At 43.8% G+C, this 14,708-nt stretch overlaps 1 protein-coding gene and 1 pseudogene across 2 annotated transcripts in view; both read left to right on the top strand.

Moving 5' to 3' along the window:
* APOD (apolipoprotein D) overlaps window positions 1–14,708 on the top strand; it is an 84,760-nt gene that overhangs the window by 52,344 nt on the left and 17,708 nt on the right. The gene's annotated exons all lie outside the window — the stretch shown is intronic.
* LOC309822910 (ubiquitin-conjugating enzyme E2 L3-like) lies at window positions 687–1,087 on the top strand (annotated as a pseudogene). The gene has a single exon. The product of its transcript is annotated as a ubiquitin-conjugating enzyme E2 L3-like (transcript).

The following is a 14,708-nucleotide window of genomic DNA, read 5'->3' as shown; positions in this document are numbered from 1 at the left end:
TTCTCTCCCTGCCCCTCATATGATCTCATTTTTGTTTCAAAAGATACATGCCTCCTCTCTATAACTCTTCTACAACCCTATCCCTATATATCAGAAATACCAAATGGTAACCATGGTTCTCTCTGGCTGGTGGAATTACTGGCTTTCATATGCTTTTCTTCTTTGTGCTTTCCTGTGTTTTCCACTTTTTTTGAACATGAATTACTTCTATAATCACACACACAAAACAGTACAAAAGTACTTTTAAGTACTATAACTAAGGGTAACTGGAGCAATGAAAAAGAGAACTATTGTTTGTATGTTTTCAAAATAAATATTGCCGGCAACATCTTACATCTCAGCATGAGCAACTTAAAGTGTAGATGCTGCTTCTAAGCTACAATATCATTGATGTGTGAGATACCTGTGATATAGCAACAATATGGTACTTGTACTTGGTGCTGAATTTCCTCTAGATGTAGCACCCTGGGAAAGTTTATGATCAGCCAAATGTTGTTGGTTTTCAACTTGAATTAGACTTTCTTTGATCTTTATACCTGATATAAACTAAAAGACTCTCTATTTGTCCACAAAAATGAAATAAAGAAAATGAGATAACTTTCCATTTATTATGTGTGGTATCTGCAGAATTACACACCTAAATATTAAAGAAAAGATGTCAAGGTGCCAGCAGCACCAGATTGAAGATGGCAGCCAGCAGGAGACTGCTGAAGGGGCTTGAGGACATCCTCAAATGTGAGATGAAAAACTTCCTTTACATCTAGGTTGATGAAGCTACTTTGTTGACCTGGCAAGGGCTTATGGTTCCTGACAACCCTCCATATTGATAAGGGGGCCTTCAGAATCAAAATCAGCTTTCCAGCAGACTACCCATTCAAGCTACCAAAGATCACATGTAAATCGAAGATCTATCACCCGGAACATGGATGAAAGGGGCAGGTCTGTCTGCTGGTAATTAGTGCTGAAAACTGGAAGCCAGCAACCAAAACCAACCAGATGAACCCCCCAGCACAAGGACAGTAAAAAATTCTATAAGAACGTTGAAGGGTTTACAAAGAAATATGGGGAAAAGCGACCTGTGGACTAAAATCTGCCACAACTGATTCCAGCGTGTGAGCAGAGACCCTGAGCAGTGCATTCAGATATCCCAAGAAGCAGGACTCTGGGGAAGATTGACATGGGCCACCGCCCAGCATCCGCTTGTGGCAGTTACTAATTTTCTACAATTTTCATAATCAAAAGTGGTCTAGGTAACCTGTAAAGATAGGATTAAAATTTTAAGATGTTCTAAGAAAAAGAAAAGAAAAGATGTCAATAAATGGTGTCAGGAGACATGAAAAATATGGTTACCACTGTGTCATGGATCTAATAAGCGGTATAATAAAAAAAAAAAACAGAAAAGAAAACTGAACTGAATACTTGACTTTAAATTAAAACCAGGGCATGGGCTTGCCTGGTGGCGCAGTGGTTAAGAATCTGCCTGCCAATGCAGGGGATGTGGGTTCGAGCCCTGGTCCAGGAAGATCCCACATGCCACAGAGCAACTAAGCCCATGTACCACAACTACTGAGCCCACGTGCCACAACTACTGAAGCCCACACACCTAGAGCCCGTGCTCTGCAAGAAGAGAAGCCATTGCAATGAGAAGTCCGCGCGCAGCAACAAAGACCCAACGCAGCCAAAAATAAAATAAATTTATTTAAAAAAAAATTATAACCGGGGCATATTTGAGGACCAAGTTTTATGATTCATCCCTATTTTCGTAGCAGGTTAAAACCCATTGACAATAAAAAAGTATCAAAGTTTCTTCACCCAAATATCTCCAAACAAATCACTAGAGATGTCCTCAGTAAAGTGGATATGTAAGATTAAGATCATTCTAGACTTTGGAGAGCTAAATTTTATGTTTCCTCCTGCCCTAATTCTTGGTAGAGGTGAGTCAGTAAGAGGAAAACTCACTTCTGTCCCCAGGTCACAGTCCTGGTCTTCCTCTGCTTCTCCTCTTCTCTCAGACTTCTTCCTTATTTTATCCCCAGTGCTTCAGCCAAGCAAGGCCCAGGGCCCTCCTGAGGAGTGAAGGCTTGGACTGAGGACAAGCTCACTGCCATCTCCCATCATTTGTATCCAGGCAAAAGTGGGTGAAATGAGCATCAAGGGCAGTCTTGGGAAGGGTGTGAAGGATGGAGACAGGGAGAGTCAGCAAAGGGAAACTGGCTGCCTGAGAAGCATGTGGAAGGGAAAGGAGCAGTCCTCTTGGACGGGGAGAATTGCAGGAACGCTGTATGTACGTGTCTGTGTCCCAAGTTTGGTTTGCACTAGATGAGAGAGTGACCTCTTTTTCCCACAAAGAACGCTTGTCCAAAATCAGCCAGGCACTTCGTCCTACGCTCTCCAGATCAGCTCAGGGCTCTCACTAACTTCGCGAGGCTGGTTCTGATCTGACCACTAGAGACTTATCATAAAGAGTCTGCCTTTCTCCTGGAGTCCAAGGACCTCAGCTCTCGGCCACACACAATCACATAGGTATATAATTAATATATCTATGATAAACCCTCCTCAGATAATCAGTTCTTCAATTTGGTGGAAGAACCAACCAGACCATTTGGGTCCTGCAAATAAACTAACCCATGGAATCCTGGAATGTTCCCATTCTCAGCCACTTATTTTGTGCTGGAGACTTTCATATTCACCAAGTGTCCACTAGACTGAGTGCTGAACAAGTTCATAGGGGTAAGACCATGAGAAAAACACACAGAAGAAATTCTTCTGGTGTTAAAACAAACTCTGTGAGGACAAAATGTACTTGGAGTTCGACTCCATCTCTTCTGTCTTCGTGGTGGGTTACTACAGTTCATCAGGAAAATAGTTTGAAATTTGCAAAATCTCCAAATCCTGCCTTGGGGAGTCTGTGCCTGTTGGCTTTCTCACAGCTTCTTTGTGACCATAGGATGGGTTTAATAACCACACTCCGGGTTGCACAACTATTATTATCCCCATCAGAGAAATGCAGTGCAGAAAAACAGAACCTGTGTTTGCATTTCCTGTTTCATATAAACAGTTTCATCTAAGACAACAGCATAAGCTATTCATCCATGACTATAGTCCTCTCCTGGTGCTGAGGCTGGAGGGCCTGCAGCAAATGGTTTAAAAATGGAAGCATCTTCCCCAGCTGCACTCTCCACATGGCCTCCTTTCTCACCTCACAGCCTATCTCTCTGACTCTCTACCCCCATGGTGGGTGCATAAAAGAAATGGGGACCCAGTGAGTCTTGGTGCTTCTGCGGAAGCCCACAGGCCCTGATCAGAGCTGACAGTTTGGGAGGTAGAGTGAGGCCAGTGGACTTAAAGATGCAAGCAGAGTTATGTAGGGATCCAAGGATTTTAATGGTTCCTAAGCTAATACAACCTTCTCCTAACTTCCCTTTCTGACTCCCCTGACCTGCCTGGGGTCTTGTCTTCTTCCTATACTAGGTACCCAATCACAGTCATAGAATGTTAGTGGCAAGAAAGGATGAACTTTGATCTGGGCAGAGGAAGTTCCTTGCCAAAATCAGCCACAGATTGATGACAAAGCTGGGCCTAGAACCCGTCTGTCTTGATTCACAGACCTGTGCTCCTTCCAGAAGTCCTAACATGAAGAGGATTCTTTAACTGAGCTGTTATGGAGATTCTCACTGATTCTTGGCTGTAAATAATAATGGCATGTCAAGATACCAAAATTGAAATAAGACAAAATAGGATAAACCTTAGTTGGCTACAACATCATTGAGAGGAGACTACAAACTGCCTCATCCCTGACACTCTCAGGGATCTGAGTAGGGTCTAGTATCATGGAGGACAAGGTTGGTCACATGAATCTTTCCTTCCCTCTGCTGTCCACCCAGTGACCATTCACAGCATGACTCATCCCTAACATGTTTAGCTGTAGGTCTCTAAAATTTTAGATGCTCAGGAAAGGAAGAGGCCTTAAAGAGCATACAGAATAACTACATGTCTGCGTGTATCACATATGTTAGAAGCAGCTGCAAGTCCTAAGGCAGCCTCCTGTGCCTGTGTCCGCAGATCCCTGTGGGACTTGAAGGTCTGGCCGTTATCTGGTTAATCTGAACAGGTAGCAGTTAAGCTGTATATTTCAAGCCAGAATGTTCACTATGCCACTTGCATTATTCTATTTGGCAGTCTACACTGCAGGACTCCTATAGTAGAGCTAGAAATTCCCCTCCACTTATCCAGTTTCCCAATCTAAAGTCCTAAGGGTATCCTTCTGCTCTGCATGATGTCCTAATGTAGCCATTTATCCCCTGGGCCATTTCCCTGGCCCACTCTGTCCCTGGACCAGAGATGTGCTTCCTCCCAACCCAGCACAGATGCTATGGGAGGCCTGGTACAGTGACCTGGGCTCAGCTGACCCCGCCACTCCATCTGTTCATGGGAACAGTGCTTCCTTTGTACCATTGTTTGGTTTTTTGTTTTTTGGTTGTTGTTTTTTTAAATTTTTCCTTCTCCCCTGTTTCAAACTCAGTCCCTCAGGGCCTCAGTTGAAGCCCATCCCTGCCCAAGCACATCCCCACACTACAACTTGTAATATTCCCTAAGCAGGCCATGGATATCTTTTCAAATAACCCTCCTGAAGTGGGAAGGTCCTGGGAAATCCAGTCACTTCCCCTCAACTGGAAGCACCAGCTTCTGGAAAATTCCACAGCTCTGGGCCCTGGCTAGTGGGAGAAAAGGGGAGGGGGTGAATTAGGTTGGTGCCTAAATCTTTAGACCATCTGTTGGGTTCTTTTGAGTGAGTTAGGGTGAATCTCAATGAAGTGAAATTCTCAACCTGGAATAGTTATGACAACCTGAAGATCATCTCAGGCCAAATGTAGAGAAAAGAGGCAAAGTGTGTGTGTTCATCCCTTAGAGTTGTGAGGTGGGACCTTCCTTCAGACCCAGCAGACTTTCTTTAGGGGAGCCCTTCCTTGACCCTTTTAAGAAAATCACGGGCCGCCTGGTCATGATTGAAATCTCCCTATTTGAAGCATATTTGATGAACCAACTCTTTCGTTCACATATTTTTCTTTTAAAAGTTGAGTTTGTTTTCCTAAATTTTTGTTATTCTAACTACATCAAAGCATCCCAGTCCAAAGACATAGAATGTGCTAGGAAAGCAGACATTGGATCATTTAGGGCAAAATGTATATAAGACATGTTTACTTGAGAGTTCATGATACCAAAGATAAAAGGATTTCTGGCTGACAGGTCAACAGGCTGCTTTCCCTGGAGACTAGGGTCCCCTGTGGTCCCAAGGTACCCAGAGTGGTACCTGCAAGGCTGAGCCCTGAGATGCTAAGAGTCCCTAAGCTTTGCCCATCTCTCAAGTGGATATGGCTGTGGGAGGGGAATGTAAGAGACAATTTGAAGCCCCTGGACAGGCAGAATGGAGCTGTCCAGTGCCCCTCACGGCAGGGTGCAGAGATCCTGAGTCTTCAGGAGTTTGTCTGGTTAATGGCCATGTTCAGCTTCTGCTACAAAGGTCACTGATCCAGGTGAGGGAAGCTGAGAAACAAGTGACCAGAGCAACTACTCAGAGGGGAAAGAAGCCAGAATAGCAAAGTCCACAAGGACAGGGGTTTGATCTTGTACATCTCATCTTCCTGGTGCCTAGCAAAATGACTAGTCCTTGCGAAGTGCTCCGTAAACATTTGTTAAATTAATAAATTATTGATTTATGAGAACAGGTCAAAGATTTAGGCCTGGGGTGGGGGGGACAGAAGGAAGTCTAAGGGGATTAGTCAGAAACCTCAAGGGAATCTTGGTAAGTCTCAGAATCATTGACTCAACAGAGGAGGTCCCTTTACTCCAAGACCCAAGTCCAAATGCAGCTCCCACTATGGTTGTAACATACGGTATGAGCTTAGTGACACTTGAACCTTCTCACGTCAAATTAGATGGCGGCCTGAGGTAAGGTATTGCCACTGGGGAAACAGAGAAGGGATGAAATAGAAATTTAGGAGGCTGGATGGAGAATATTTGGAGACAGAGTATGTAGGTATTGAAGAAAAGTGACTCAAAGGTAAAAATAATATAAAGACAATATCTACTTCATGGGGTTACTGTAAGGAGTAGACGAATTAACACAGAGTCTCTGGAATAGTGTTTGAGTGCCACTGGGTAGGTTTTCTGTTTGTTTGTTTGTTTTTTGCGGTACACAGGCCTCTCACTGCTGTGGCCTCTCCCGTTGCGGAGCACAGGCTCCAGACGCGCAGGCTCAGCGGCCATGGCCCACGGGCCCAGCCGCTCCACGGCATGTGGGATCTTCCCGGACTGGGGCACGAACCCATTTCCCCTGCATCGGCAGGCGGACTCTCAACCACTGCGCCACCAGGGAAGCCCTGGGTAGGTTCTTAATAGAAAGAGCTTTCTCCTCCTCCTCATCCCTCTCTATTTTCATTAAAGATCAGACTATCCCACCTGAAAACCTCAGAGTGCCCACCCCAAGGAGGCTCTGCCAGCCGTGTCTTTATGTGAATGTCATGATTGAAGGCAATGGACACACCCGTGTCTCTACCGATCCCCACTGAACAGATAGAAATAAAAGTGTCTTCTCTCCAGGGCTGCGTCAGGAAAACCCCGAAAGCCGTTCTCTCACAGTCAGAATGTTTTCTTTGTTCCTCTGAGATAGAACCAACATCTCTGTAAAGGACAAACAGGCAGCTTGACTCATAAGCCGAGCAGACGCTATGGGCTGAGTGATGGCTACACAGGGGTAGCTGGAGCTGAACCCCTGAGACTTCAGTATTTGTTGTGGTATATACTATGATGAGGTGCGGGGGACCTTTTTAAAAACCGAATACATGTATTTCTGAACGTCAGATTCACATGCAGCCTCAGACCTCTCCAAACACACTCATCCTAAGCTCTCCTGATGTGTCTTCAGGGCCCCCAGAGCACGGAAAAGGACCAGACATGTCTGGCCACATTTCTGATTCTTTCCCTCCAAATATTTTCATGCCCTCACTTATTCAACAAACATTTACCAAGCTCCTACTTTGTGCCAGGCACCGTGCTGGAAGCTGGAACTTCAAAGAAATAAGGCCACATCCCTTCCCACGTACAGCCCTGTAGGGAAGAGAGACAAACCACACACTAGAACGCTGGGGGATGTGTTAGAAAGAGATTTTGCAAACAGTCCTGGGAGCACAGAGGAGGCCACAGAGCCCAACCAGTGTTTCAGTGTTCCTGGAGGACCAGCAAGGGTTGACCAGGTGAAGGGGGCAGGGAGGCCTTCGAGGTAAGGGAGCCGCAAGCAGGATCGCCAAAGGCAAGCAAGACAATGACTCAGTGGTTCTCACCTCCCTGCACATTGAAATCATTGGCAGAGCTTTTCTTTTCTTTTTTTTATTTTTTATTGAAGTATAGTTGATTTACAATGTTGTGTTAGTTTGTGGTGTACAGCAAAGTGATTCAGATATAGATATATATATTCTTTTCTATTATGGTTTATTACAGGATATCAAATAGAGTTCCCTGTGCTACACAGTAGGACCTTGTTGTTTATCTATTTTATATATGGTAGTTTGTATCTGGTAATCTCAAACTCCTAATTTATTCCTCCCCTGCTTTCCCCTTTGGTAACATAAGTTTGTTTTCTATGTTGGCAGAGCTTTTAACAGTTACTGATGCCTAGGCCCTCACACAGATCTATTAAGTCAGAATCTTTGGAGATAGGGCCCAGGAATCAGTCTTATTAAAAGAACCCCAGGTATATGTGACCAGAGTTAAGGACCACTAGACTAAGGAAGAGTCACTAACACAAGATATTTGGGGGGAAAAAAGCACAAAAGAATACTATTTCACTCCATCAATAATTCTAAAATAGAGGCTCTTAGACCCCATGCAAAGCATGCAAGACCAAGGGGTGCACTGATGTATTCTCGAGTCAGTAACAGATCTACTATACAGCCTCCACCCAAATCCAGGAACCAATGAAATCTGTGGTTCTCAGTCACCTCCTCTCCCCCACACCCACTTGCTCCCTCCAGGAGATGTAGCCCATGGAAAACCACTTGCCATTCTTAATGGAGTATGCTGTGGCTCTCAAATCCAATAATACTCTCTTCATCGCTGTAATGAGGACCTATTTGTATTTCAGAAAACTTAAAAGGAGGCTCCAAGGCCAAACACAAAACTCTAGACACAGTACAACAATACCACTTTTGACAAAGTACATAATAAATCAATAAATCAAATGGTCATTTTCTTAAAGACTTAGATGGAGACATAGAAATCCTGTTCTTCAAATTGGGGCATGTCCCATTGTAAGAGGGACTACCTTGGACCAAGAGACGGGCCAATAGCTCCCGTTCACGAGAAGGTGAATTCAGAAGTGGTTACGAATCCCAGTTCAGCCACTCGCTGCACCATGTTGGGCAAGTACTAACCTGTGAGCAAGTTCTCTGCTCCACAAAATGGATATAATTATATCTACCTTGCATGGTTGCTCTTGGCTTGAAGGAGATAATATATGTAGAGTACCCAGCATAACAAGTGTCTAGTACCCGAGAGCTGGCTCATCAGTCAGTGAAAACTCTCTATTTATTCTACCATCACTTTATTATCGGAAACTGTGTTACAGGAGCGAAAGTAACACAGAGATAGAAGGATGGGCCAGGTCATGGTTCTCCTGCTGCCACCTTCTCCCTCCCTCTTATCTTCTCACTCGAGGCAGCACATGGCACCTGAGACTTGAAGTCTGCAGGCTGCTCCTGCCTCTCGGGGGTGCGCCCCAAATACACATCTAAGTGTGTGATGGTTCAGCCCCTCTACCCAGACGAAGACAGCATGTGAGAGCCTGGAGTCTGGCTCTCTCCCTCTGTCACCTGGGCCCCAGCCCAAATGTGATACTCCATCACCTCCTATTTATTGACCTCTCTCACCAGCATTGGGAAACTGCCCTTCACTCCTGCACACTCAGTTGGACTTCATTAAAGAAATTTCTCTCCCAGAAGGTATGTTCATGGAAATTATGTCGAATCAAGCAGGGACTCCAGACATCCTCTCTCAAGTTCCTGCCCTTTTTGTGCCATGGACTCACTGACAACTCAGCAAAAATGTCCATAAATGCGTAAAACAAAACAGGATCGCAAAAGCATTCAATTTTATTGAAATGGGGTTCTATCAACCTCCCATGGAGACCCATGGATTCCATATTACAAACACCTGATAGTCAAACCCTGGATTGAAAGCTCAGGAAACTCTCCAAAGTCACCCAGCTAAGAGGTAAGAGAGCCGAGGCAAGAACCCCATCGCCCTGTTCCGGAACCCGAGCTCTGTCCACCAATCTATTTATTATCTTAGAAAATTAAAAAAATCAAAACAGAGCTCTTACTGCTTCTGCTTTAAAAAATCCTGAATTAAAAAAAAAAATCCTGAATTTTGGTCCCATTGGAAGGCTTGGAGGTGGCCCTGCCAGCCCCATATATCTTCATAAGAACTGGCCTCAGTCTATATTGGATTACAAAACTGGACAAAGATTGTTTCCCAGCAAACATCTGGAAAAGCTTAAAGCCACAATAAGTTGACTGAGGTAACTGGTAGCAGATGTCCCAGCTCCTGGAATTTGTTGGATGACAGTGTTGGATGATGGACTAGATGCACGGGTTCAATTCCTCTGCTTTCAGGTGGCCTTTGTCAAGGAGTCTGGAACACTAGTTTCTGAGCCTGATGCAGAAAACTCAGCCCTCCTGCTTGCCTCAGCATTTCTCAGGAATTAGTAAGCAGTTGGTATCATCCTTCTCTGCTGAGAAGGTTGGAAGGTATTAAACCCCTGGCCAATCTCTCAGTGAACCCTTTCACCCCTTTCTATTGCTGGGCCAATAGAACATAATGGTTAAAAGTATGGGTTTGGAGTTACACGTTAGGATTTAAATTCTCACTTCATCACTTTAGAAAAGTTGCATGACCACATCTTCCCACCTCAGTTTTTTCATCCCTCTAATGGGACTAGTACTAATGCCTGCCTTGCAGGGTATGTAACAATTAGAGCTAATATATGGAAAACACCTATACAGGACCTGGTGTTGCAGTGTTAAATAGTCAGGAGCTATGATTACAATTAGTCCTAGGTTGAACCCTGCCCCTTCCCCACTCTGTCCCTAAATAAATGAAGCAGGTGTTAAGGCAGGTGTCATTAGCAGAGTGACTGTGTTCAAGGAAACCCATTTACCATGATCAGAGCAGAATTGTTGAGTTTCTCCAACAGATGTCAGCAAGATAAGTGACTTGACCACAGTCACACAAAGAGAAAACCCCACATCTTCTTACCACCAGATCTACATACCTCCCTGAATCTGGTTGCCTCCCCTCTGCATCCCCTCCTGTTTCTATGGGCCCAGAACCCTTGCTCCTCTCAAAAGCCAGCCTCTCCACCTGTGCTCTGGATCCCACTCCCTCTCTCCTGCTCAGGATTGCTCTTGCAGTCTCCACCCGCCTCTCCTACAGAGTCAATATTCCTCCTCTACTGGATCAGCCCCATGTGCATGCCCTGAGCATCTTCCTCAACCTCCATGTCTCCTGTCAGCTACTAAACTCATTTCTCTATTTTCCTTCAACTTCAAAACTGAGTTGCTCTTTCCAATTCCCTTCCTCAACACACTCAAATTGGACTTCTATTCCCATTATCCACAGAGACTACTATTGTCAAGGTCACCAGTGACCTCCATTTGCTAAATCCAGGGGCCGCTTCTTCATTATCTTCTTTGAACTTTCAGCAAAAGTTGATTATTTCCTCCTTCTTTAAACATTTTCCTCCCTTGGCTCTGTGATAGCCCACTGTCCTCTTTTACTTATGTCTCCTTTACTGGCTCATTCTCCTCTAGTCAGTCTCTCTAAGTTAGAGCATAGTAAGGATCTGTCCTGAGCATCCTTTTCTCCCATTACTGTGTGCTCTCCCTTTGTAACCCCATCGAGTACCATGACTTTGAAGACCATCTCCTTCTGGGATCCCCAACCCCCGGGTCTCGGACCGTTACCGGTCTGCAGCCTGTTAGGAACCGGGCCGCACAGCAGGAGGTGAGCGGTGGGTGAGTGAGCAAAGCTTCATCTGCCGCTCCCCATCACTCCCCATCGCTCCCCCCCGCTCCCCCTTGCTCTCCACCGCTCCCCATTGCTCCCCACCACTCCCCACCGTTCCCCATCGCTCCCCACCACTCCCCATCGCTCCCCCTCGCTCCCCACCACTCCCCACCGTTCCCCATAGCTCCCCACCACTCCCCATCACTCATATTACTGCCTGAACCATCCCCCCAACCTCCCGTCCGTGGAAAACTTGTCTTCCAGGAAACTGGTCCCTGGTGCCAAAAAGGTTGGGGACCGCTGATCTATGTGCTTATGATTCCAAAATCTCTGCCTCCAGCCCTGACTTTTCCCCAAATCTTGACTTGACTATCCAACTGCCATCTTCACATTTCCACATGGGTGTCTAACAGGCAACTCAGATATAATTTATCCATGAAAGAATTTGAGTTTTCCTCCCAAACTTGCTCCTTCCTCAGGCTTCCTAGTTTTAGTCATTAGCATGAGCATTCACCCAGTTGTTCAACCTATAAATCTAGGAGTCAGTCTTGATTCCCTTTTTTCTTCATTATCTATATTCAATATATCAGCAAATCTTGTCCACTTTATCTCCAAAGCATATTCCAAATTCATCTACTTCTCTCCATTTTCATCACAGTCACTGTGGTCCAAGCCACCATTACCTGAATGACTGCAATAGCTTCCCAGCTGATCCATCTGGAACCATTCTACAATCCACACTTGACAGGGAAGACTGAATAATCTTGTCACATTCTTGTAGAATGTACAAGTACATGGCTTCCCATTGTACTTGAAATAAAACCTAAATTCCTCAAAGCACGATGTAACATGGCTTCTGCCTACCTCTCCAAACTCACTTTGAATCACTTTCCTCCTCATCTCTCCACTCCAGCCACACTGGTCTTTCTGTCCCTTGAAAACCTGAAATCTATTCCCACCCTAGGACATTTGCACTGGCTGTTTGTTCTTCCTGGAATGCTTTTCCCCCTGATCCTTGAATGACTGTTTCCTTTCCATCATTAACATCTCACTGAAATGACCCTTCCTGACCACAAAACTGAAGTAGCCCACCCAGTCACTCCCTATCACATCACCCTGTTCTCTCATATATGTTTTCCTCTCTGTGTGTCTGACTCTGTTCTGGTTGGTAAGTCCCACAAGGGCTAGGACCTTGTCTTTCTTCTTCACCATTACATCTGCAGGACTTAGAACAATGCCTGAACATGGCAGTGCTTGATATCTGTTGTCGAAAGAGTGAATGAATGGATAAATGAGTTAGTAACGGAGCTAGGACAAGAACCCAGGCCTCCCGCCTTCCAGTTCCGTGTTCCTCCCCCATGCCATGTCAAGTTGTAGTTTTCACCAGTTTGATTGCTTTCTTGCTGTTCAGCAGATGCTTGGCATCCTTCAACTCTCAGCTGGTTCCAGATCCTAGTGATAAACTAAACGGCCACAAAGGAGCAGGAAGGAGAGGAAAGAGGGCATCTGAATAAATCATGAAGTATGTGGTCATCCCCCAAAATAATGAGAATTAAGCACTCAATCATCCAGTGACATTTAGTAAACACTTATTACCTACCAGGCATTAGGCAATTTACCAGGGACAAAAAGACAAACCTACTCTGAAGGATCTGACAGTCTCCAGGAGGAGATGGTGGCCCTAGTGGTGATGCTTGACATGGTGTGATGGGCCTGAGACCAAAGTAACACGTGCTGTGGAAACACAAAGTAGAGAGTGATGAACACTGCATGGAGTGGGCAAGAATTCAGGGAGACAACCAGAGAGTGGAACTTTTGAACTGAGTCTTAAAGAGTGAATACCTGCTATTGAAAACTCATAGTCTGGGTTTTCACATGAAAACTACAGTTGTGTTTCCCCTTCATTATACTTGACAAAAGAAAAATCACTTTAGAAAGGCATACAGGATGACTCTGGTAGTTGAAAGAACCACGTATTAATAAACAGAGAAATTTCCATCTGGGAAACTTTTTTTTTTTTTTTTAAGATGGGATAGTTCTCTATTTCTTGCTACAAAAAGTCCACAAAAACAATTTCATCTTCCCTGAGGGTCTTACGGTGAAACCACTGAGGCAATTACCTACATGATGAAAGATCACCCAACTAAAGAACTACTTCCCTAGAAAACCACAGGCCATCCTCTTGAAGAAATGTGCTGTCATGTAAAAACAACGTTTTACAGCAAGTAAAAGAATGAAGTACATCTATGTGAATTGATATCAAGAGATACATTATTACATAAAGACAAGAAAGCTTCAGTACACTGGATATAGTTGCTATTATTGTTATTATGTTGGGATCTGTCTAGGACTATGGAGAAGAATAAGTGCAAATGTAACAATCTCTGAGGTGTGGGATTATGAGACACACTTTCTGAGGCCTACATTTTGGTACTATTTTAATTGTTTACAACAAATTGCACTCTTTTGGAATTTAAACATAAAGACTTGTTTAGAACACAATTCTGATTGGTTTTATAATGCTTAAGAACTTGTGCTTGTCTCTACATTCCAGAAACATATAAAAAGAGGATTTCCCTAAATTATATCGTTTGCTAACACCTGCAGAAAAAAATAAACTGAGACCCAGAAAGATAATGTGATTTTTCTCACACTGTGACTCCTAGACTAGTACCTTCAGCTCCACAGTTCTTAATTTCATGGTGAGGATTCAAATATATAAATATATCAATCTTAACTTACACATTTGGAAATTTAGCAATATTGCTTTGTGGAAAACTGTGCAACAATTTATTGTAATAGTCACAGGCCAGTACTTTCCCCAGAAAACAATTCAAATAGAAGTCTCTTGAATATTACCTCTAGTCCTTGTGCATATCTTAGAATACTCAGTAAATTCTTTGAATAGATAGGTCCCTTCCATTCAGTTTATAAGTAGTTACTGAGCACTTAGGATGTGTTCTAGCCACTAGGGGTACAGCAGTAAGAAAATGAGACAAATTCTCTGTACTTGTGGAGCTTAGATCCCAGTGGGGAAAACACCATAAGCAAGAAAAAACATAAATAAAGGATATAATTTCAGGTAAAGATATAGTAAGGATATAATGAACCAAGTAAAATGATAGTGACAAGAGTGCTATTTTTGAAAGGTCAGGAAGGCCCTTAAAGGAAGGACATTAGATCAGAGACCTGGACGAAGGAGGGAGCCGTGCAGAGTTCTGAGGGGAAAGCATTACAGGAGTACAGTCAGAGTCAGTGCCCTGAACAGGAAGAAGAATTCCTTCTTTTCCTGTAAAGGTAAAGAACATCCCAAAGAAAGAGCTCTCAAAGTTTGGTATGTTAAGGTTTCACTCTTGCTGCTGTTGTTATAAGGTTTAAAGGTCTAGTGCTGTAAATTTCTCTCTATTGCTTACAAATTTGAGAATGAATTTTATTTAGGAATATAAGTCTGGTACAAAAGTAGTGTCTTATCTATGTGTCACCTTCTGCCAGTGTGGTATATATATATATATATATATATATATATATATATATATATATACACACACACACACAATGGAATATTACTCAGCCATAACAAAGAATGAAATACTGCCATTTGCAGCAACATGGATGGACCCAGAGATTATCATACTAAGTGAAGTAAG

This window comes from Grampus griseus (assembly GCF_964374135.1).
Source record: "Grampus griseus genome assembly, chromosome: 5".
NCBI lineage: Eukaryota > Metazoa > Chordata > Mammalia > Artiodactyla > Delphinidae > Grampus > Grampus griseus.
Note: the sequence above shows the minus strand (reverse complement) of the source record. Positions and strands in the feature narration are given on the sequence as shown.